This window comes from Myiozetetes cayanensis, unplaced genomic scaffold (genome assembly GCF_022539395.1).
Source record: "Myiozetetes cayanensis isolate MyiCay16 unplaced genomic scaffold, myiCay2020 scf7, whole genome shotgun sequence".
Taxonomy (NCBI): Eukaryota; Metazoa; Chordata; class Aves; order Passeriformes; family Tyrannidae; genus Myiozetetes; species Myiozetetes cayanensis.
Genome location: NW_026087964.1, coordinates 38,314,752 through 38,341,046, shown reverse-complemented (window position 1 = coordinate 38,341,046; position 26,295 = coordinate 38,314,752).

The following is a 26,295-nucleotide window of genomic DNA, read 5'->3' as shown; positions in this document are numbered from 1 at the left end:
ATGAGACACCAAAGCAGCTCTGGGGCTGTTACCACTGAATATTTTGTACCATACTTGTACAAGAAGCAAGAACCACCAAAGTGGTGCAAAACTGCGAAATCTTTGGGGCAGCTGCTGGCTATACTGTGGTGCCTTGTGAGTTAACATTGTCCTTTCACCTGTGAAAACAATCTTGACAAAGGTGTGCTGCCAATCTCTTATCTTAATTCTTTTCTGCTTTGTGACCATGTTTCCACCAAGGTGTTGGTGCTACGTTTAGCTTTGCCTTTTTTAACCCTATAAATTTCAAGAATTTGAGGAAATCGAAATAAAGTGCTCCACTTAATTGCTGAAATACTGAAACCCTTAGAAAATAAAAGTCACTGTTATGCCCTTGACCTGAATTCTTTGTTCAATTCTAGTCATCTAGATGAAGTCTAGACAGCAGCTGCTGGAGTAATCAGAAAAGTAGGGAGGTCATTTTACCAGAGTGCTGAAAGAGTCTGTCTTTTTCTGTCTGGCTCATAGATCATATAATTGCTTGCTAGAAATTTATCAAAAGGAAAAACAATGCTGGTCAAATGCCACAGAGAAATTGTCCCAGTCAAAGAGCAAGTGCACATGAGACAAAAGATTAAGGACAATGAAAACCGATACAGCAAAAATTAGAATAGTAGAGAGCTGGTAGCTATAAGAAGAATGAGTTTTTGAAGTAGGTTTTCGTTTAAGTCCATTTTGTCTGTGTCACCTAACCCCTTTGATAAGAGAGCACTTCTGAAAGGGACTGGGCTGTAAGATACAGATTGCCTCAGGAAACAAGGAGTTAGACATGATGACAATGAAAGCTGTTTTCGTTGGTTTCTTTGTAATATAGTATCTTAAGCACCTTGTACCATGCCTAGGTATTATTTACAGGTGGCTGCTCTGATTCTCTTTCAGTTCAGATGTATGGCATGCCTTATATAGAGTAAAATTCTAGATGTTGTCAATGTGGCTGCATTAAATTACTTCAAGGCTTATCTTGCTCCAAAAGCTTGTAATTCAGGCTGGTATATTCAGAATGGTTGTTGGATTTGGGTGTCTAAATCACACTGATGTTGCACATAAACATCAGGAGTTAGATATATTGGTTTGAGGTCTGCACTCCTTATCTGTGAATAGATTTTTGATTTAACAGTGTAATTTGGATTTTGAAAAATGGCTTTCTGATCTTAGGTCTATATTTCTGTTATATTTCTATGCATTAATTAACATTGCCTATTAATTGACATAATTAAATAACGTATAATCTCACCAATATTACTGCTTTTCCTGTAAAATAGGGAGTTCGTTCATGAATTTGATACCTTTCAACAAGAGGAAACCAGTTTTCCTCGGAAGTTGTTTCAGTTAATTGCCATGAAAGGATCAAGATTCACTGCATTAGCTCTTTGTAATTTTCATTACCTTTCATGCTGCTATTTTTTCCATTTTATGACCATAGAATCCTATTTGATTTTAAGAGGGTCTGACTTTTAGAGGGTGTTTCTGGTATAAAGCATATAAAACATAAAAGTAAACATTTACCAGAACAAGATTCCCACAAAAGCAATCTCTTTGACTTGAGTAAGACTATTTAATTGAACAATTGCTATTTAAAATCATCAACATGGATCAATTTAATTCTATTTTCCAGGAGAATGTGCTGTTATCATGGATTGTTGCTGTGGTCACATAGAGAAAATGTTTAGCAACTCCTTGTATGTACTGCTTTCATATTTACACAGAGAAAAAGTGAGCGGAAGAAAAATCTGACAGCTAGAATGAAAAATGTCTGCTGAAATAAAAGATAAAATCTTTTTCAAGGAGGTACACTATCTTCTAGGTTTCAATTAAATTTAATTTCAGTGTCAATTCATCAAAGTGCTTTATTTTCTAATGTCAAAAAGGGTTAATGAACTGTAATTTTGCTAAAGTTAATTGCTTTTCCATACAGTTTTTCAAACACTTAGATAAAAGAGAATTCAGGATGAGACCCTGCACTTCGCAGGTAAAAGGGCAGAGATCCCGGTCGTCATTACTTTACTTCTTGTAAGTTAATTTTTCCTGTATGTGCAGCAGTTAAGCTGAAGCTAGTTGTAAGAGTTTCTAATTGAACTTCCTATTCCAAGTAATCTAACGTTGAAAAGTTTCATTTTTCAACTAAAACTTACTTCTGTCTCTGTGTTTCTGAAGGAAAAGAATATGTTTGTTCTTCTGCCACTATCTGTGCCCACATATAAGATCAGTTTCTACAGCTTTTTCACTTGGTAAATATTTTACCTCCTCCACAGGGGCTCAGTGGTAGGATGGATCATGCTGGTTTGGCAGAGAGCAGCTCCATCTTCCCTCTCCTCCGTGCGCCTGACTGAGGCCAGCGTGGCCTCCTTGGCAACTCCAGTTGCCTCTCTACACACCTTCATGTCACCCATCACTTCATCAGCACTGGGTTTTGTATTTATTTCTGGTTCATGGACACCACTGGTGTTAATCTGTACTTCCTTAGTTTAGTAATCAGCCCAGAAGCACACTGATATATAGCCATGACTGATGAGTATTTCTGATTAAGGCTGTTTCTAATCATGTGCCTTCAATGTATTCTATATAGCTGGTTTGGACTTGGCAGTACATGATAACTAGTATCCATGCAACTATCAGAACTCACAGGACTCATAACTCATCTTAGGACATTTATTATAGACACCTTTCTTTTCCTTTCTTGCAGTCTTTTGAGGATACTCAGATCTGCAGCTGGTTTAACTGTTGTTGTGTCAGGATTCTTTGGATTCTTTTGCTCTAAAATAACCAGTAAAGAATGTGTTGTTATTATTATAGTGGTCCTTTTGTGGTTTTACTTATGAAGGAAACCAATCACAATTTTGAACCAAGATGCTTTTCCCTCAGGAAAAAGCACTGAAAGTAAAAGTCTATAAAACCTCATCTCCATTTTTTCCCCATGTGTAAATAAAATGTAATTCTCTCTGAACTTCCTCTAAAGCACTGAGAATCCTGTTAAAGTGATATAAGCCAAAATATGGTAACATTATTGCAATTGAGGAAGTGATAAAGACATCATAAAGTGGCAAAGATGAAAAGTCCATGAAGCTGCATAACTTTTCTGTTATTTCTGGTGAAATCTGTATGTATTTGTGCCTGTATATATGTGTGACTGTATGCATACAGTGATAACTCTGTGTGTATGAGCATGTGTATCAAATATCTTACAATTATTTTAATTTATTTCCTTTTTCTTATCCAGAACACTTTAAGATTATTTTATCCCTTTTCTTCCCTCAGTTCCCTGTTTACTTACATCACAAAACTACTAAAACATATAATTCTTTCCCTTTGATTCTAATAACTGCTTGCAGAACGAAGCGTCACTGAGAACATAAACGTGCCTTGAAATAATCCAAAAGGAAGAAGAAATAAGAATAACGTAGAATAGCACTCCATATGTATCAAAGTGGCTGCAAAAATGTTTCTCAGGTAAGCAATAATTCTTTTGCTGTTGTTAATTCTGGGTAGTTTATGTGCATAAATTTGAACTACATCAACTAAATGCACTTTCATATATTGGTCACTTTAGTCAGAACTCATGATAGGTTTTTTCTGAGTTTAAGTTGCCTTAGAGAAAGCAAATGACACTTAATGCAGAGGAAAATCTGGGAGAAAAAAGCTACAAAATGGAAAAAATTCTAAGTAATTATTAGTTCATAAATGGTTTGCAGTAGCTACTACATTGAGAATAATTTCTTTCTGTAATCAATCTTTTTTTGCTAGATGAAATAATCTAGGAAAGAGAAATGACATCTGAATTTATTTTACTTCTAAAATACAACAGACTGCTAACAAGATCAAGTAAACGTTTGATAAATTGAGTCATTAAGTTATTCCTGTGACAACATAGGCAATGTACCTCTGAGGGAAAGCCAAATTGCTGAGTGCTGGAAACATAACATTCAGCTTTCTTCTGAAAGTGAAGAATTTCTAACAGAAGTTTTACATGGCATTGTTAAATTTTCTATTAATATCTTTTAAATAAGGTTCAAGTCTAGACAATGCTTGTTTGCTTTACAAATATATGAGTTTAAAATTAATATAAAAATGAAAGACTTGTAACATATCCTGATTGAAGGAACTGCCTTCTAGGTACTATTTTCTTCTAGGCAATAGTTTAAAACCTGATTAAAAAAAAAAAACAAAAATTCCCTGTTAAAAATGTTTTTGTACTGCATTTGCATTTTAAAAAACTTTAAGAGACAAAATATTTCACTAAAGCTGCAAAATATTACATTTCTGCTTCTGATTATTATAGCAATTAATTGTAGAAACAAAAACTGAGTTTTGAGTTTTCATTTATCTTAATGAAAATTTATTATGAAAATGTTATATGTAAACCTGAAAAAGTCTGAAGAGGGATTTGTGCAGGACTGAGGCTTTTTTCCTACTTACAGGAAAAGAAGGTTACAGGTTACAAAGTCAGAGCAGACAGAAAGAAATTCTAAGATTAAGAAAGTACTTAATGTTGGAGTTCAAAAAGTTGCTTGAGTCAAAACACTGTAGTTTAAAGCCTATAGCCTGAGAAAGTAATACGAAGAATTTTATTCACACCTTTAAGGCAGAAGGAAAATTATTATAAACACCAAAAGGGCTCAAGATGTTGAAGTGGGACCTGTAAAAGAACATAGGGTAGCCATGGCTTATTATTAGTGGATATCGCAGGCAATTCAAATTTGGCTGCATATTTACTCAGTTGCACAGGAGAAAAAACAGCCATCCATTTTTATGGAAGCTACAGAAACGTCTTCTCAATAAAATATTAGAATTATGAATTCATTGCCATGAGATATGAGAAAAACTACAATCTTAGTCTGGGAGAAGAGGTAAATACATGTGTTTGTGTGGTAAATTTAAGCACAGTTATACTTGGTGAATAGATTGGAAATAATTCCTTGTGATACAAGGCAGTAAATCAAATATTTTTAAAGAAATTCTGAATAAGTTGTCATGTGTTTATCCAGTATAATAAATCTCTTATCTTCTTTTGCTATATTCAGTACTGGCCACTGATAGAGATAGAACACCGAATTAGAAAGTCAATGTGGCAAATCCTGTCTTAATGTGGCCATTATGCAGCTATTTTCCCAAAGCACATTATTATTGTTACACAGCAACCAGTCTTGATTATCACTTAGAATATAGAAGAAGGAAAAAAAAAAGAACAAAGAAAGAGTTCTTTCATTTTGTACAAAGAGTATATAGCTGTTGATTAGCTATACAGGTTGCTTCTTCAAAGAGGAGTGTAAAAGAAATTGCTTTAGTATTTTGGGTGATTTACTTATACTGATCCTGGTAAGGTCCATTAAATACTAGAAAAAACCCAACCTGATGCATTAGATTAAATTTCTGTAAATGTAATGAAATCCTGTGCTAGGTTTGTTCATGTAACAGTAAAATAATTGCATTTAATCAAACATTTGCTTTGAGTCTGGGCAAAATTAAATTAATTTCCCTAGCTGTGAACTTTAGGAAAGCAACATATAGTAAACTGCTCAAGCATTCAGATTATTGACTCAAAAGGCAGAGTTACAACAGAAATGTTGATGTATTAGTAAATGGAGTCATTAGAAGAATTACATTTAATTAGACGAAAATGAATTTTTGGTTATACATAACAGTTAAAGTAGAAGAATAAAAGAATTCTTAGAGGATGTTTGTTTCCTTCTACCTCTTGGGGTTTGACTTTAAAGACACGAGTTTGCTCCTCAAATTCAACAGGATGGCTGACAGGGTGAAACTAAGCTGAGTCAGAATCTGACAGAACAAAGACAACCCTGTTTGCCCCCTTATTGGTGGAAAAATTTAAGTGGAAGGAATCTGAGAGGTCTGGGACAAAGGACGACTATCTACACAGGAGGAAGCTTTCAAATAGTTGTCATACGCACATGTGTTGAATAAGATCTTGATTCATTAAAGGGATTGTGAATGGACAAGAACAAATAAAAATAGTTGGGACAGATTTTGAGGGCAAACTTGTTCCATTTTCAATAAAAGTTTGCATCAAGAATAGGAACAAGACATTTCTGCAGTCTTCTGCTCTATTTCTGCTCTATTTCTGCTCTGAGCCAAGAAGAGGTGCCAACAGAGTGCTGAGCCTTGCCTGGTAGCTGCTGCCCAGAGGCATGAGTTCAGCACCACTGGGTCTGTGGGTCCCAGCTTCTTCCAGTAACTTTGTGAATCTCAGACTTCTTCTCCACTGATTTCCCTACAAGTGAGTTAGAAATAAACAAATATTTCAGAGAAAGATTCAAAAATTAATAATCCTGATATGATCTGAGGTGCACCAAAAAATCAAATTTTCATACAACCAAATTTTAGTGCAAAGAATATCTGGCTAAGTTTCTGAACTAGAGGAACACTTATTCTCCCTGAGTGTCTGATTTGAGTCCTTTAAGATTTAATCATAATTTTCTATTACTTTGAAGAAAAGGAATAGAAATGCAAATGCTAGAGATGAATAGAGAATTCATTTTCAAAATGTAAGTCCAACATTCTCACTCAATTTAACTTTAAACTACTTTACTACTGGTATCCTCAGTCTGACTCTTTCACATTTCTTGTTCTTGTATGTATGGGGATTTTACTATTTATAGCACCCACCCAACTAAATATAATCACAGAAAGACGGTCAGCATAATCACTTTTTGATTTTTGTGCACATTTAGTTGCACCAAATCATAGACAGAGTAAAATATGGAGGACACTTCTGTACTAAACTCTACATGTGTAATGTTTAAAGGAAACCTTGTAAGCAAGATTAACTGCAGAACAATATCCATTTTTTGAACACAAGGAAGCCTGGGAAAGATCTGGTTGATATGGAAGTATCAGTGGCAGATAAAACAGAAGTGGAAGGAAAAAGAGAATGTTTATTAAAACACATTGTGTTTTACCACCTCCTGGGTGGATCATCACACAAATAAGGAAACTCTTTAATTGAAATGGTATCTTAAAACAAATGCTGGAATAAATTTTTGCTTATGAAAGCTAAAACTGTAACTGGTTACAAAGTATAGTATATCATACTTGTAGAATTTATACAAGGTTTAGCATCTGTCAGTTTATTTGCATCTGTTTTAACTTCTATTATATTATGACACGTAAATTAAATAGCTGATTCACATCTGGATGAAAAAAAATGCATGTAAAATTAATATCTATAAAAGAAAAAATATTTCATTTATTTTACGTGTGTCAATTTGCATTGTTCACTTCTGCATTTTCTAGAGGCAAGCGCAATTTTGTATACTAGAATATAAATTCATAAGAATAAAAGGCTTTCTGCTATCAGAACTGGACCATTCAGTTCAGCCAGTAAGTATATTATACTTATTTTGGCCACACTCTCTTTTTTTTTCCCCTGTAGATCTTAACATAGAACTCCTGAGAAGCTATTTCCTTACAGTCTTTTTAACTGGCTCAATTTTTTAGAACATGTTTGAAAATTGTGATTACAGTGTTAATAGACTTAATCTGGAGTAGCTAAAAATTATTTTTTTATCAATTTGGTGTGGATTAAAAGACTTTGTTACTGTAAAAATAATTATATGGTGAAAATCAAGCTCCTAGAATGAAAACCAGGATCCTATACAATTTCACTATTTTATATTGCTTTGGGGGATTGTGTGGGTTTTGTTTGTTTGTTGGTTTTTAAGTCAAGCAGTGCTAGAATGCCAACTATTCTTGTTCAGAAAGGAGAAAAGCTTTCAGTAAGACTTGAAAAGCCACAAGAAAAGATAGAAACCAAGCCAGAAAGGACAGAATACTGACAGGCAAAACAAAACAGAACTCTAGTAGACTGAAAACAGAATGTGTGAATGAGGCTTTAAGGTGAAAGACATAGCTGAAGCTATAAGTACTGCAAATAGTCTGCTAAAGTTAACTTTGAATAAACTACACAGAAAATATAAAATGGAAAAAAAGCGGAGAAGAGGGTCATCTTAGAATCTGTTCAGTAAATTCTGGGGCTGAGTAACTCTAAATGAAAACAGCATTAAAATAATGTGGGAGGTATACAAGAAATGCCATGCAAAAACAACCCAGCCCTCCATCTACTCTAGTATTCTGTTTTTAGCAGTGACTCTCAGTGCCATAACAAGTTTTAAAGAAAGCTGGAAGAAGACATGTGGTAAGCAATTATAAAATCTGCCCTGAGGCAAAAGTTTCCTTCTGCAACCCACCAGTTAAAGGTTTGTTTATGCCCTGAGGCATGAATTTTAATATTCCCGCCAAATGCTTTTGTTTTATAAACTTTATCTTTTTATCATAAAAATGTTAATTTTAATTATTATTATTACTCCTACTGACCCACTGGAAGCCAAGAATGTCTGCAACAATAAATTCCACCATATAGTTATTTATTTATGTGACAGAAATGTACTGTATGACTTTAAAGGGCAGCTGAATAAGTGTATGCTTCCAAACACTCACTTAGGTCATCACTGACAAAACAGACAGGTGAGACGAATTGAATGTGATAAACATTAGCTGTAACTATCGTTACTTATAATCTGTTTAGATTACATGAACCCAAACTTTCTAAGAGTCAGTGAAGATTACTTTATTAAAGACAAAACTCCCATGTCTCAGAGTCTTAAGTTTTCTTTAGAATACCTGCAGCAACTATAGGAAAAGAAAAGGAGGCTTGCAACTCCTATTTGGACAGGCTAATTTCTTGCATTCATAAAGCTCACTCAATACATACATTGTAAATAAATGAGGTGAAAATATATTCATGGGTTTAGGAATCTGTTTCCTCAAGCTGTTGCATTAGAATAAAAAGTTTGATCCTAAATTTACCTTAGTTTGTTTATACATTCAAACCTTTGTAAACTGCAGTGGCTTCTACAATCAAAATATCCCAAAAAGAGCCATTTATGAAGGGGTTTTGTTATTGTTTTAGGAAGCTATATGCAAGACTATTCAACACACATTTCCTTGCCAGAAAACCATTAAAAAATAAATAAAGCCTCTCACATTCTCAGTTTCTTAAAAAATACAATATGTGAGTATTGTGTTTTCAATGCCTGAACTCCTAAGAGCTACTTAAGTTTTTGTAGTAGACAGGAAATGCTTATATTTTCTATATTTAAAATGAAAAGTATGATTAACAGATAACAGAAAAGTATGTGTGTAAAGGAACCTTCAGGCATCAAGTCTCACAGGAGTTCTGAAAAAAAAAAAAAAAAAAAAAGTAAGGCCAAGTAATTCTATGGTGACCCACACCCACCTAATATATTCGGAAATACATATTGCTTGCAGGAATCCCTCACAGCCCAAAATGTTTTATGCATTTATAAAAAGCACAGTGAGAGAAAGAACAGACTAGAAGAAAATAGATGTTAAAGACTGATAGGAGGAAACAGTAATACAATGACAAATAAAGGTCTTAGCTGTGGCATTTGACCACAAAACTACAGTGGAGGTAATGAAAAGCTATCTTGCTTCTGGTGATGCTTAGGGAGCAATTAGATAAAGATAACCTTCTTGAGTTCCTGATGCCAAAGAGCTCTGCTGCTGATGTCAGTCTTTTAAATGGCCTGTATGGCCTCCAAGCTAGTGACCTAAGAAGAAAAACTGCTGTTTTGCCTTCTGCCCACTTTCTACAGCACTGCCTGGCTGCTCAAAGAGGAAGTTCTTCCTTTATTCTCAATACTCCATTCAAGATATAAATAACTACCACAGAAAATACTCAGAGGAAGAAGGTCTAAAGAAAACTTAAAATATTAAGTAACTCTGCATCCTTCCCTCCCAGTTCTCACCACGTGCAATATTTCAGAGTTGGAAATATTTGCAATTCTCTTAGTAATTCTATATTTTCTCCTATGCCAAAATCAGGACTGCAGACTCTGGCTTGGAAAGATCTTGTAGTTTAGACTGCTGTGATATTGAAGGACTTACCTTGCTTGCAAACTGATCCTTATTCCATTTTTATTTTCCCTGGTGACGGATAGCACTTAAATGTGTATAATGTGGGTTCTTTTGTGCCTATTCTTTAATTTTCTGTTTTTCGCTCTGATGGCTTGCATTGATGCTTCTGCTGACTGCATGACAGCTCGGAATACTTGCCATTTTCTTTGTATAAAATTTCAAAGGACTTTAGTAAGTAGGTAATTTCTTATTCCTTTAATTATAGCATTCATTTAACTCTGGTTATATCAACAGTTTCAATGATAATTGAGGTAAACAGCATGATCTAAGCCTTGTGATGGATAGACTTAATGCTTTACCTCAACTTTTTGTACAGCATTGGGTTTTACTTTGTGAGGTAGATTTGTTAGAAAAGCTTTAGCTATGAAAACAGTGAAAGAGCACAAGACACAGACTATACCCTCATTCTGAGAGATGTACAGTGATGAGCTATTGTCTATATTGTCTTGCAGTTAATTGAAATTCCTTTCTAATCCTGAGACCTCTTTGGCACCTGCATCTAATTATAACTTTAAGACGCACTTGCAATAAACCCTGTTCCCATAAATGTAGGGACAATATGTTAGTGCAATATAGAGCTACACAGGAGGAGGTCGGGACTTTCTCTTACCCCATGTGCCAGCTTTTATCATCCTGCCATATGCATTTATCCTGTTGTTTGTCTGCAACTGACAAACAGGTTTTCATGCATATCTGGATTTCTTGATGCACCACAATATATATTTTTCTGAGGTAGGGAAGCCTTTAAAAAGAAAGGCAGATTTTTTACTTGGACAATGTACATGTACGACACTGGATGACAAGAATATTTTTAGGGTAATACATAGGTTTGCAGAACTACAGAAGAAAATGTGATATCATTTTCCAGAGAGAATGAATGGGATTTGGACTAAGAAAATGCACAGGCACTGTGCAATGGTCAGCGTCACTGAGGCAACGTAACCTTGGCTTTGAAAAATTGTAAGTGGAGGCTTTGATGTGTAGTCCACTTTCATATCTAAGAGCATTTTCTAGTCCCCTGCCCCTCTAGTCTCTTTGGGTTCCTTTGAGGCATTGTTGCCTCCGTGGTGGATACGTGGGCCTTCTCTTCAGCAGCAGTGATAACAGGAATTGTATCAACTCTGTGAGAAAAAGACATGGCTCTGACCCCATCCATGTTACGCATATCATTACTTACACAAACAAATACCAAGCTTTTTCCTATTCTTTCCCTAAAGAGAGAAATAACTGTTCCTCAGAACTTTGTGGTTTCTCACATTCCCTCTCAAGGGTGTGCAATTTATACATTAACCCTTGATTGAGGCCATTACTAGAAATCCAGCCGTATCACAACAACCAGGGATTTTGTTTCCAAAACAGCAACCGGTTCACTCTGTAAACTGAATGCCCTTAAGGATTAATTTACTTACTAGCTTAATAAAAAGGGTATTTTGGAGCTTTATTAAAAAAATTTCCAGTCAATTTTCAACAAATCTTAGAGACTTTTAAATAGTCATAAATATGGCACATGGTGGCAATAAAAACATGTATCTTTCTAGCAGTAGGACTCAGCCTACCTTGAAATACTGTTCTGGAGACTGTGAAAGAGGTCTTACAATTGCAGGAAAAATGGAATTCTGCTGTGTCAATTGTGATATAATCCATAATATCTGTAAAGTTCTGTTTATGATGCTACCATCAGCAGGTACTTTGCAGAATATCATTAGAGAGTGATATTTACTATAAGAAAATATTCAGGAAGCAGAGTCAGCTTCAAAATAAAATCAATGATAGCTCACTTTCTTTAGATGAGTTCAGTTTTGAGATGCAATTGTATCTATATTTACTGGAATTAGCTATGGACAGGGAGCATTCACTGTATATGGCTCTGCCTCAGGATATCATGCAACAAAATATAGTGGGCCTGGAATGCATGGAAATATTGGTACAATGCTTAAACATTTGCAGATCTGTTGGGACTATTGTTTAGGTGCTGTATTTGTTTCATCTATGGAGTTAAGTAATTTTTGACCACTAGATGGGACTATACAACTTCATGCAATAGCATTAAAAACAACATTTGAGAAGCTTTTTTACTTGCAATTGTTGCTTTTCTTTCCTGCTGTCACTTTACTGAAATAGAACTTTGTCCACAACCTTTGAAAAGGGTGAAACCGACAGAGCCTTGAGTAAACAAGGATCTCTGTAATGCTACTGAGAACAAAAGCATAACAAACATTACCATCTATCCTAATAAAAGATCCAGCGTGCATGAAAAACAGTTTTAAAGTTGTAGCAAATCAGCTTATCCTCTCTGGATTCTAACATTGCAATCATCCTTCTTGACTATGCACTACTGCTACTACATATTTCTTCTTCATTATCTTTTTCCTTGATATGCAGTTATCTTAGCTGTTAACAGCTGAGCCTGACTCTCTAAACTATGCATTAGACACTTTTCTTTCTAATCTTGGGCTTAGCCAGGGTTCTGTGGTACTTTATTCATATTAAGATGCTGTAAGAAGTAAAAGAAATGAAAACTAGTTATCCCTTTCCCAGCTAATTCGTTGCATTCATCTTTAGTTTTCCAGTGACTAGATTCACAGTGATCTGGAGGCTGTAACAGTAAAGCACTTTCTAGTTTGATGAACTCAGCAGGTTTTATTTCATTTTGAAACAATGTTTGGCAGGTGGAAAACTGATCTTGGTTGGCTATTGTGATTTTAATGTTTTCCCTTCAAAATGTTTTTGTTGGTTATTTTTGTTTGGGTTTTTTTGTTTATTTTTTTTTCATTTTGCTTGTTCTCCATCTTAGAATAGTAATTGTGCCGTGGTTCTTTTCATTTGATGTCTAAAGATGTTGACTTTAACCAGAATAGGATAACACATTTAAGTCCCAAGGCTATTTTAATCTGGAGCATTCAGGAAAGGTCTTGAACATGTGGTAGGAGTTGTTGCTGAATTTAGTTTTGTTTCGTGTTGGAAATGTGAATTTCAGACTCTGTGGCTGTCTTTTAAAAAACTAAATTAAAGGAAACAAAGTGCAATTTGATTTTTTGCTTGTTTGTCTGGAATATTTGATAAGAGTATCTGCAGCACACTTTTAGCTTTAGAATAACGAGATAGTGATTTTACTCACCCAGTCCTTTTGTGGAAAATACTATTCAAATACTATTTCATTTACTAATATATCCACAATGTATATCTAATCTATCTTTTAACATTTCAGCTCAGGCACCGAATGCTGTAAAACTTTTGGTTTATTGCAGCCCACTGAGAATTTGTACTCTGAAATAACAAGGGATCAAAACAGTATTATTCCATTTTACCTAGGCAGCCCAGAATAGCAACGATATAATTAACATGCTGGAAAAACATCCAGCCGACATGCACAAACATTGTAGAACTGTGGTTCCTCATGGAAATGACTTGGTCCACTGCGGTTACCCAGATACTTTCAACAAGATAGAGATAAATTCCCATGTTCCTGTGAACATCCTATCCCCCTCAGGTCCAGAGATGTCTCAGAACTGCCTTAGAGTTATTAACACAGATAGCCAGAAAGAGAGGAGGCAGAATGATCATTTTGTCTTTTATGATTGCCAGGAAGAGGTTATTGACTATCATAATTGATTCGGTTTCTATTTCTTACAGCTCTGTAAATGGTGTGTGTGCCTGTGTGCAAGAGATATCTAGATAGACAGATACAAACATACATTCTGCTTATTTAATGACAAATGAAGTGTGGTTACAGTATATTCATATCTCTTTAAAGCCAACTGTTTTAACCTTGGCTGATTCTCAAGTTTCATTGTGGGTGAGGAAATCTGGCAGGGTTCTTTGGCATTTTCAGAAATCTACAAGTACATCTGACTAAGCACAACATAAGAGTCATTGTGTGTATGAAGAAAAATACAGGCAGTTCATGGAAAAGTACGTGCACATGTGTATAAACACATATGTTCGTGTACCTGTGCTTTCATAAGTGCATATTGCAGGCTACTTCTCCTGTCGCTGTCTCAGATGCATTCAGAAAAGTTTCTAGTGTGTCAAAGATACCTTGAAAAACAGACAGAACTCTTTCAGCTGTCAACATTTTTGTTGGTCAGCACGGCATATCCTGCTTCATAACTGGCTTCAAGAGCTTGCTTTCCAGCTACACCCCACCTACTGGTATGCACCACGGAGAAGAAAGAAAATAAAACACTGTAATGTCTTAAGCAGAAATGCCTGGCATTGCAACATGCGCTTGCCTATTTCTCATTTTTTTATCACTGACTAAAAGGAGGAGGAAGAAGGTAATGTGTGTGTGCATTGGGAAGACTGCAGGGTGAGATTGTTTCATACCTGAACATGGACTTGATCAGAACTACCTGAACTCCTAAGATTCAGGAAGCCAGACCAATCTCAAGAATCGTCTTCATTCCTTCTCTGAGCTTCATGAAGCAGGTATGTGGAAAACAAAAAAGCAAGCTTTCTCCCACCCTAAAACACACCCTTTCTAGAAAAATTTTACAAGTCCTTTCTTCAAACAATAGCATAGACTTTTACAGTTTCCTCCACAGAGGTTATGACTGCTGCTCCTGCTGTTTACCTAAAGTAGAACACAAGCACTGTCACTGTTTTAGAAATGAGAGACCCTATTCATTCCTTATAATTTCTTTTTTTTTTTAATGTATGCATAAGAATTAGATAAATGCCAATAAGAGAACACTGATACTGGTGTGGTAGTTTGGTTTTGGTGTTTGGTGTTTTTTTATATTTTTTTAAAATTTTTTTTATTCTTGCAATACCCTCAGGTTTCGAGCAGATTCCTTTAGGAATAAAAAAATCCAATAATGCTCTCATTCATGCAGTCATTCAGTGTGCATTTTAGGAGACACAGTTCCCTCAGGCTACTACTGGTCATGCTAAGGCGTACCAACAAAAAATGGTAAAATATGCACATATCTGAAGGTGAAAGAACGGTAGAAAAGCATGTCTACAGATTCAGTGCAGTGGTGAACCTGATAAATTAAAGCATACTAAGGAAAATATTAAGTTGAAGTGAAGATAACATACTTGGAAAATCCTGTACAGCAAAATGAGCATACAGGCCATATTAAACATACCATCAGGTCTGTAGCTACAGATGTTTGAAAGGAACTTATTAGTACAGTCCTTTTCTCATAAGGCAGTCCTGGAGATGTGTGGCCTATGCATCACTGGCACTAAGTAAAATTAAATAGAATAAAAGTCTTTGACCTTAGTCTCTCTGAACAAAAATCGTTTGATTTCATTATTTACAGAAGGTCACTGTTAGCTGAAACTGACTGTAAGCCACTTACTACATTGCCAAAAGGTGCCTGGCAAACAGCCTGTAGTGAATAGAATCATCATTTTCAGCTGCAAATGCATGCTTTTTCAGAAAAAAAGGACCTGAGGAAAAACTGGGTGGTTTGAGATACAGATTCTGAGGCTACTTGACAAAAGCAAGTGGGTAAGACTCCAGGGCTAGGTTCTGTACCTGGCCATCTGATACAAAGCAAGCAGGCAGACCTACCCTGCAAAGACAAAATGAGGGGTGATTCCCTATACTACCACCGTGATATCCTCTAAGTGGTAAAACAGACTATTATCCCTAGGCAATCGAGTCTTTTAGTAAAGAGGATTTTGTTCAAAGATACCTGAAGAGCTGCAGAAGAATATCACAGCAGGGTAAAAAGAAAGTGATACAGAGTTGGAAAGATCTTAAAAAATGTATGTTTTATACACAAAGAAGATTGAAACTAAAGAATTTATAATGTTTCTTTCCCATACATCAAGAATATGGGAGAGTTTAAGTAGTTTAAGAACAACAGTTCTGGCTACAGCTTCAGAAAAAGTGGCTGCTGAAGTAGTGTATGCACAAATGTATTTGCACTTAGAAAAAAAACCATTTAACATCCCTCTTTACTTTGAATTCATTCTGGGCTGCTGTTCTCTCTTCATTGATAGAAATACACATTTACAGACAAATCTGTGCTGTGTAAATCAAATGCATCTTCATCAGAAATTAACCATATTATATAATAGTTCACAACGGAGTTTAGGAGATATGGAATGGGCCATTTCCTATCTGACCTATTGAAATAACTCTTCAAATCATCCTTTAATGTTTTCCTTGGTGCTGTCAAATAGTAGAACAGCAGGAAAGGGGTGTGTATTGTTACCTTTTGGCAATTTTGTTAATCTAAAACTGCAAAGTAGAACATCTTCCCCTGTTAAAAACTAGTATCAGAGCACTTAGGGATCTGCAGTTAAAAGTGCAGATAAAGCAGATATGGAAACCTGTCACTTTGCCCTTTTGAATCTCATACAGTTGGCCTCAGCTCATCAATCCAGACTATCCAGATCCCTCTGCAGAGCACTCCTACCCTCCATCAGACCAACATTCCCTCCCAACCTGGTGTTGTCTGTGAACTGACTGAGAGAGGACTCGATCCTCTCGACCAGATCATTGATAAAGGTATTAAACAGGACCATCCCTAGTACTGAGCCCTGGGAAACACAGCTACTGATTGGCCACCATCTGGATTAAACTTCATTCACTACATTATCATTTGATCCTTTGATCTTAGCGTGTGTTTTTATTTTTTTTTAATTGCTTAATAACTTGCCTCATTTGTGAAAATTTTATGTTAAAACTCCTGTGCATCCAAGACTTAATAGGAGACCCAGACAGTCTTGTATTATGGACAACGTGCCTGAGAGTATATATGAAAAGAGAAATGATAATAGAAAGAAAAAAGGATTATTTATTTGTTATATTTTGGTCATCCTTCTGTAGAAAAGTTATATTTATTCTGCTCTGACCTAAAGCAATTTCTTTGGTTATCAACACTGAGAAAAACATCATAAGGCAACCACGAGCACAGGATTCATGTGGTAGCACAGATGTCATTCCCAGCAGGCTTTCAGTGAGTGAAAATTGTGCTCATTTTTTATATTCAAGAGCAAGCCCCTCTAGCTTAACTGCTCAGATATTTGTTCTTACAGTGTCTTACATAGCAAAATAGTGACCATGATGTTTAAGAAATGTAATCATAAATTCTCTGCATCAGCAAAGTTCCTCCTATTTGAAAGAGCTTATGCATTTTCTGTTCAATACTTAAACTGTAAAAACTGTTTTTAAATAAGCAATTTATCACTGAGAAAAATGACAATATTATTTCTTTACAGTGTTTTATGTGTGTTCTTAATAAAAGTTCAGACCTTAGATTTGATGAAAACACTAATACTTAACCCTGTGCTCAGTAGTGAAGGTAAAATGACACCTAAAAATTGCTTTCTTGAATTCTCACAAGTTAAGGGGTTTTTTTTTGTGTTTTGAATAGAAGAGAACAGTTCATTTCTGAAGTCAAGAATTTTTCTTTAATGGCTTGATTATAGCCTATGAAGACTCCTGGGATAGAATTCTAACATAACTAGGTTTGTCCTTAATATATTCAAGTCTCATCAATTTTGCTTAAATGATATTCAAGCATGAATGTTAACTAGTAGAACTGTAGTCTTTGGATTTGTAATCGCTGTGGAATCCTAGTGGAATAAGGAAGACGAGATTCTTTCATGGTTCTGACTGTACTGTTCAGCAGGGACATAGGGCAGATCACTTGATTTAATAGAGATTGATTATGAAGTAAGTGAAAACAGGAGGAAAAGGTCTCCTCATGAACCTTTTCAGCATGTAGTGTAAGGGAGTGTAGTTTACTTGCTGTGATTCTGCTTTTTCATTAGCAATATTGTCTCCTGTCTGCCTCTCACTGCAAAATTACCCAGACTTTGAGGAAGAAACAGAAAGGCAGATATTCATAGCAAGTAGCATAGCTTTATGCTTTTTATCATCAAAGAAGGAGCTGTTGCAGGATCAGTCCAGTAAACTGAGCCAGCCAGTGCACAGTAGGCTCTTCTCCAGATATGGCTTCTGTTCTGATAAGTATTTTCGTATTCACATGGCTTGTTATATATCTGGAGAAACTTAAAACATGTAACTGCAGTTAGTGCTGTGTACTGTTGTGTGATTTATTTAAGAAGGGGCCTTCTGTAGAGGGTGAATAGAAAGAGCTTCTCAGCAGTGTAAGCTAGAAAAGTCCTGAGTTCCCATACATCCTCTCTATTTTGAAATGCTTTTGCTCTTTTGGGTCGGTGATCCTTTCTACTTGCTTTTTTTCATAGTTGCTAAGTTGTTGATAAGCTGTTAGTATTTCTATTAGACCTTCCCCCTTCTTTATCAAAGGCTTGATCTTGTAAGGTTTTTAGTTCTAGACACTTTTACAACAGATGAGTTCGAAGAGTGCTTCTCTGCATCCCTGCCGCTCTCCTGAGGCACATCTAGTGTGTAAGTCGGCCTGCAGCTTCACTCCCCTTGGTGGTACGTTGAGGAAGGTGCCAGGTGTGAGGTGCTCTATGGCTCAGACTTGCCTTTTCCTAGTAAAAGAAGTATGTTTAATCAAGAAAGTTAATTTCCGAGCTATTTATATTTGAGTTCACATTATACCATCCAAAGATAAGTTAAGACACAGAGCACCTGTTTTCCCCACAGCAGTATAGCATCTCAGTCTAAATCTTCATTCACCATTAGTTAATGATTAGAAAACAATGAACTGATTATGTTGATATGATATAAAGACTACCCCTTTTGACTTGTACCCTAACCTATACAGTCTAAACAATTTACTAACATGTCTGTTATAATTAGGCAGTTTGAATCATGATTTCTGACTATAAAAAAGTCAGGAACAAAAGGAAACTCTACAGAATATGACCAAAGTTTTTTTACATTATTTCTTATTGATGATATAATGGAAATAAAATTATATGGGGAGTATAAAAATAAAAGTTGAGAACATATACAAAAAAAGACCGAACCCCAAACACAAAGAAAGGAGAAAAGGTTAAAGATATAGTGAAGAGGTTCATCTCGATACATGAACAAACAAAGAGACGTGTGAAAAGGGCAAGAAGTCAGGAGAAGATTATCATATGGCATTTGTTGCGCAGTAGGATTTAATTTGGAATGTGTAATAATTTGAAATCGGTGATAGATAACTAGAGGCACATCTGAAATGCCAGTCTACCACTGTGTCTTGGGTATAACTTCAAACTTTTTAATCTTATAATGCCATGGGCTAAATCGGGGTCTGTTATGCCTGTGTACCCTCTAGCAACAGCACTTGAATTCAATGAAATTACACTGGTTACTAATCAGAGAAAAAGCCTTCTGGCTTGAGATCAACATGATAAAAGAGAAAAAAAAATAACTGTCAGGTCAGAGTACAGGAAAGCATTGAAAGCAAAATCCTAAACCCGAGTTTTAAAATAGCAAAGAGGATTTTGAGTACTGTTCTGATAGCCATTACATAAGAAAGAAGGACTTACCTGAGGATATAATTCTATTTTGGGTATACACAAATCTTTGCCCTTGCTGCATTATTCACTCTTTGAAACTGAGGAATTCAAAAGTATTACATTATATATATGCCACTATTTTATTTTTATTGGTACTTTTCTCCCAATGTTACTTTAAAGTGAGCACTGCTAACAAACCCTTTAGTTATTAATTATATTTCTACTAAATGTTTGTACCATAAGTGAATGCTCTTAGAGATGTCATTTTAAGAATTGTTGTTGTTTACTGTGTTTTTCTTCAAATCTGTTAGAGGTCTTTTTCCACAGGGGAGAAGTTACTGAGAATTAAGTTTTAACTATGCCAGAAAAGAGAAACAAATACATAATAGAAAACTGTGGCTGATAAAGTCACTGGTCATAATGTCAGAATAAGTTGCTATGAATGTGATATTGTAGTGTAAACAGTGTGGTTTTTTGCAAAACAGTAGACAGAGTTTGTCTCTTACAGCAATATAATTCAGAATTACTTTTTAGAAATTTCAAAATTAAGATCAAAACTCCTATCCTTCAGGAACTTAGCTGATGTTAGAAGGAGAATAAATATTATGATTGTCAATACCTTCCTTCAGAATTGAAACGGAAATGCATACTTTTCTAAATTCATGAAAAAGTATTATTCATTAATGATATAGCAAAAGATACTGCCACTGTCCACAATTTTATTTCTTGTAATCTCAACATTATTAAAAGCAAACAACAAAAAAACCAAACCCAAAGCCCAACACATATTACATATTTATTTTCATCATTTTACTATTTGAGAAATGAATAGATTCATATTTCGTATACTTAATAAAGTAACTGTCATTAACTTTGAAAATTTAACCAAAATTTGACATTTCATCCTTGATTTGAATAAGAGCTGACATTAATTTTGGATTGCTAACTTTTCCATATAATCAAAGCTTTTTTTTTTGAAATGTAAATTTCTTTGCAGCTTTACTTAGCTGTGAAATTTCCTTGACAATCTTGAACTCTTTCTTATCTTTCAGAGCAGTTGCATGGATAAATACTATGACCACTGGGAGAATACAGCGAATGACAGTGAAACACTGGGCAAGACTTGTATTAGAGTACAAACAATAACATGTCAGTATTTTAGATGCAAATTGTTCTCTAATGCCAGTAAGTCTAGTAATAACAGAGAACTATGAGCAGTTCACAAAATTTGGACCACTAACCCCTTCCATCACCTGTGTTATGAAAGTAATTACATTTAAATTATTTCTCAAATGTATTGAATTAGTGTAAATTATACTTACAAAGAGAAGATTGCTCTTTCTTAGTTATGCTAACATACATCCAAAATCAAAATATTTAAGTAAATATCTCTTTTTGAGATTTAGGTTTCACTAAGTAGTTCTACTGATGTTCCTCAAAAATGCCAAATTTAATTCCATTTTCTTCAAATAGTTAACATCCTCATTAGGTAGTGTTTCTCTTATTCACAGCATCATATGAAATATTAAGTGCACACTTGAAAAAATAAACTAATGGGACTAAATGTTTAATTTGTCTCATAAGTGGTAAATTTGACTTTATTTTCTTACGTCTTTAAAACTGAGAAAGTCAAGTATCATTATAATGTTGTTAATTTCAGTCATTCTATTATTTTACTGAAGGCTGTGTGAAAGTGACTTCAAAATTCCAAAATGGAATTCTGATCTGGACAACTTAGACAAAATGGCATAGATTCACTTAATGTTTAATAATTTTATGGGGAGTAATACACAGTTAACCTGAACTTTAATGGGGCCTCTACACAGCTGTGCAAAAGAGCTACTAACCAACCACTAAAATTTCTTTAGGTAGTTTTACAGTAATTAAAACCAGATGGTCAATAACATTTTCCACAGTGCTACAAACTTAGTAGCTACTGCTTGCGTAGTGAAACTCTGATTTACTTATTTATAACGTGATTTTGTGACTGGATAAGGGCAAAAAGAGGTTAAAGAAAAATACTGATCTCAGTGACATAACATTATTCAACTGAAGAAAATAACGAGCCTGGATTTACAGCAGGATAGAAGACAGTATGTAGCTCACAATTCCTGACTCTTAATTTTGAGAAGTTTTAAAGAGAATGAATGTCTTGGTCCAGAAGCTTCGGAAGTATTCTCCACAATTATTTGCATTCATAATCAACTTTTGGTGCGTACAGTTGCTCCTGCTTCCTCCCCCCACCCTGCTTTTCTAACATTTCAGATTAGCTCAGTTGCATAGAACTTGTTGCTAATGAGGACAGTGTCATGGGTTCAATCTCATGGATGGTCATTCACATAAGAGCTGGACTTGATGATCCTTGTGGGTCCCTTCCAACTCAGAATATTCTGTGATTCAGTCTAACCTATGTTGTTTTAAGAAGAACCTTTGCTCAGATTTGCACAGCACTAGCTGTGCTTCTCAATTAGATCAATACACCTACTATTCAAGTTGATTCATATCAGTCCTGACTGAATTATTTTAGAGCTTTTGACATAATTGGTACTCTCACCTACTACAGTGAGACAGGTTGCATGTGTTCCACATCAGTGAAGAACTGACAAATTAAAGGATATATCTGCAGCAGTGTTTAGTTTTGAAGAACTTAACTTTTAATATCTTGTCTTTGTTACAGAATCTACATTCTCAGACTAGTAGTCTTGTCCTGAGTTTCTTCATTGTTTAGGAATAGCCTTCCAGAGGCTATTCTGGAAGCCATTTTATGGAGGTGAATTGGTAGCTGTAGCTTGTTTAGCTATTAGTTAGCAAACCTGCAACCTATATTTTCAAAGTAGCTGATGTATATGTAAGGAAACAAAGACGCGGTAAGGTTCTGTCATCCAGGGTATTTGTAACTTCTGTCTTCCTCCAGGGAGATTCTGAGCAAAGCATGAGAATTAAAATAGCCTGATCTATTATAATTAAATGAATGATAATTAATTAATTTTAAAATTAATTATAATTTTTATCATTATCTGCAAATAAAAATGAGACTAAATGGTAAAGGAAGGAGATGCATTCTTTTTTTTTTCCCTTTTTTTCCCAATTTTATATTTGAAACTGGTTTTGGCTGAATGTGGATTCTCAGTTGAGTGTAACACAAAATACCTACCCTTGTGTGCTCTGGGTAACTTTGTAGTGAGTATCTAAAGGCATTCAATCAATAAAAAAGATGGAATAGTGCTAATGGCAATCATGATAATTACATTCAAGGGGTTAAAATCTATTTCAGTGATGCTTTCTGGTTAATGGAATTGATCTTGACCCTTCTCTTGCAGATATCCCCGTACAGAGTTGTACATAACATTAATGCTGTTCTCAGCATATGTTCTGGTTAATTCTCCAACAGAACATACACCTCTGAGGATATGCTTAATGAAGTACATGTCAAGATAAGGAGTTAACTTGAGGTAAGATAACACTCAGAAACACTTCTATGTATGTGCGCATAAACATCTGCCTTCCTTTAGCCCAGTAAAATCTCTGAATCAGAATCTAAACCCACATAACTCTGCATCTCTCTGTGGAAGACATACCTCATTTACAGCTTGTCCTTATTGTTTAACTCCTTATTTTGTCTATCACCTACACAATTTGTCTGTGGAATACTGAAGGCACCTTGTACTAGAGAAAGAATGTGACTTTTAAGTTGTACTCAACAGCTGGGCTATGCAGATTCTTATTGAATGTTTTGATTATTTCAATAGTTCTGAAATAGATGTGTACAAAAAAAGGGGGTTTTCTCTAGGACATAATTGTTGACAATTTTTTCTTTTTTTTAAGAAAAACTCAAAGTGTCATCTCACAGGCTTTACCTTCTACTGCACTGACTTATTTTTTGCTTTCAAACCATGTTTCTGATTAATGCCACATTTGCGTAAGTACAGTTAAGCAACTATTGCTAAAAATACTGCAGGGGAAAAGGTAAAACAGCAAAGTAGTGCCTCATGAAACTAGTAGAGCTGGGTAAGGCTTATCTGTACCTTGTACACTAACAGAAGTAATAAAATGAGACATATACATAGCAACATTTTTCCTAGAATGGCTCACTGCAGTATCATTAATTTTCTTTTCAGCTGATGAAGGCAAACCAAAAGAAAAAAAGATTGTCTCACTCATGCTAGGAAAGAGGCTCAGATTTATTTGGATCCTCCATCCTACTCTTTCTCTAGTTCTTTAGTATGAAAAATATTTTCTGTGATTTATGCCCCAGGGTTTAAATTTATAGAAAATATATTGATGTACCAATTAATATATTTTATTATTATTCTGGAAATAACATGGGAAGGCAAATAGCAAGTGGCAGAGATTTAGAATTACTTTATTATTTCTTTCCATAACAAATATTTCACTAAAATAACAAATCCAAGGCAGACTCTTTTCCTATGGATTTCTCTCAGATCTCTTTGACTTGAGTCTGGAAAGGTTTAAAATCACCCTGAAGCCTTTCTGTAAAGATGGGTATTTAAAGGATCTTTTGCCTTTGTTTTCCTTGAAACTGTAGAAATGCAATTATTTTTGAGACTGTTTCACCTCTCTAAAACTCTTCTGAAATCATTCAATTCATGTGAAAGTAATTGAAGACACATTCAGACACTGACAGACGCACAGAGAAAGTTATTGAATCATCTTGGTGTCCATTGGAAAAAAGCTGAAGTAAACCAAAGTATCATTCATGATGAAAAATCTGCATTAAAGCTTAGAGGTAAAGAAGCCTCTCTAGACCTGCAAGATAAATTTAGTGCATCAGATGTTCTTATTTGTGTTAGTCACGTTAGTTTGTATTTTAAATGCACTTTATCATTTTCCAGTGGGTTTCAGTGTTGTCATTTTATTTCCTTCCTTGAGACCTGTTACTGGTCTTGTTAATGCTCTTGTTTTTCTAAGAATGAGAATTGATGTTACTATCATTACCTGGTATCTAGAGGTCATCCTTTTCATACCAGAGCTGATGAAATCAATTTCTAGTTTCTGCTTTATAACACGAGCAAGAATATAAAGAAATAGAAAAAAACATAACCTGACCTGCTTAATGTTAGTTTTTTTGAGGTGTCTCAGAAATACTCTTCTGCAATCACTTTCAAAAGACCCTGAAAATATTTCAAGATTTGCAGCAGACTCTTCTCTCCAAAAACATTCCACCTACCTTCTCAATTTAAAAAATATTTTTACTTTATTTTGTTATTGTTCAAAGTAATAACTTTTCAGTGACAGTATTCAATAATGGTCTACAAAAACCATTTTAAAACACAAATGCTAATGTGCTACTGTCATGAGTCTGCATTAGGGTGATCTTGCACTTCACTAATCTGTATGTTGTTATAATGCTTTAGCACAACCAAGACATAAACGGTGCTGGAGCCACATTGATTTCAGATGAAGGGATGGTGGTAACAATTCATGCAACTATGAGTTACTTTTCTGCACGGAAGTTTCTAGCTAGTGAGCTGGAAAAAGAATATTACAAGTGATAAATAATGAGCCTGAGAACCACTCAACCATCACTATATTTTGCAATGATAATTTTGTAATAAATAGGAGTCTGTAATGCCTCAGAACTCTTCCCAAAGTTTCTTAAGACATCCAATTATTCAGTATAATGCTTTGTTCAGACACAGCTAAATCCAAATGTGAAGGTTTGTTTTGAGTCTGTGGAATACAGTAATTACCTTGTCCCTTAATTTTCTGAGTTTTACTTCATTTATTTAGTAGCTTCTACAGTCATGCTAAAAAAATAACAACAACGGATATCCAAAGAGTCATTTTAATTATACATAATTCAAAGGCCACAATAAGGAAAACAGTTCTTAATAGTAAATTAAAATTGAAGTACAAAACTAAAACTAAGCCTAGAGACTTTTCATTATTAAATTCCAAGCAGAAGAGAAATAAATAGAATTGTCTGAAATATTGTAAAACTAAAATCTGAAAGAGGAGATTTTTTTCCTATCAGAAACTGCTACATAGTTCTAGTAAAAAGAACTGTGATAGAAATCTATACCTTCTCTGTTGGAGGTGTTTTGAAGCTAGAGTTGATGCCCAGTACTTTCTCAACCCATCTTTTCTTGTCCTCTGGCCGATGGAACATGTGAAGGGAGGTTAGAAACCAGAATCCAGGCAACAAACTGTTATCTTTCACAACCTAGTAATACGGAATATTACCATGTCTAGTTTAAATAGACAGACTCTGTATTGACCTGACTGGACTTGGGACTGAGCTGATTTTAGCTTTTTTTAAACAATTTTCTAGGGTTCAGTCTTGCTTGTATGTTTTAATTCAAGCTCATCATAAATATCTAAATACATAGGGAGTAGATTAACAGGTCTAGCATGCCAGGTAGTATGGTAGCCCAGCAAACAACAGTGCTTTGTGCAAACTGTGACATTGGGAGATTATTCTGCAGCTTTCAAAATTCATCTGAAAACCAGTGGGGGAAAAAGAAAAGTAGACTGTGATGAGAAAATATTTAAAAATATATTCAAGTGGATCCAAGAGTAAGGAAGAAAAGAGCCCCATCCACCAGCATTGTGCTGCTCCTGGTGAATAATTAAGGGGGTTGGTAATTCAGAGAGACACCTCACAGGACAACTCTGCCTGGAGAAGACCGAGAGTCACCAACTTTCTGACACGTGAGGACGTTGAAAACAAGAGCACAACATGAGGGAAATGGATAGTAAGTTTTTTTTCATGACAATTTTAAAGCATTTTACTATTATTAATAGAGTATTGATGCTATTGTATCTAAATGAAAACTATCGTACTTTGATTGGATAATTTGCATGTTAACTGAGCTAACATTAAATTTTTCAGTCCACTTACAAAGCGTGTTTTACTTTTGCCAACAAGTAAACTTTTTGTTTTGTAAACTTTTGGTAAAGTCTTTGTGGAGACAATGCTTCTCTTACTCCTCCATTCCC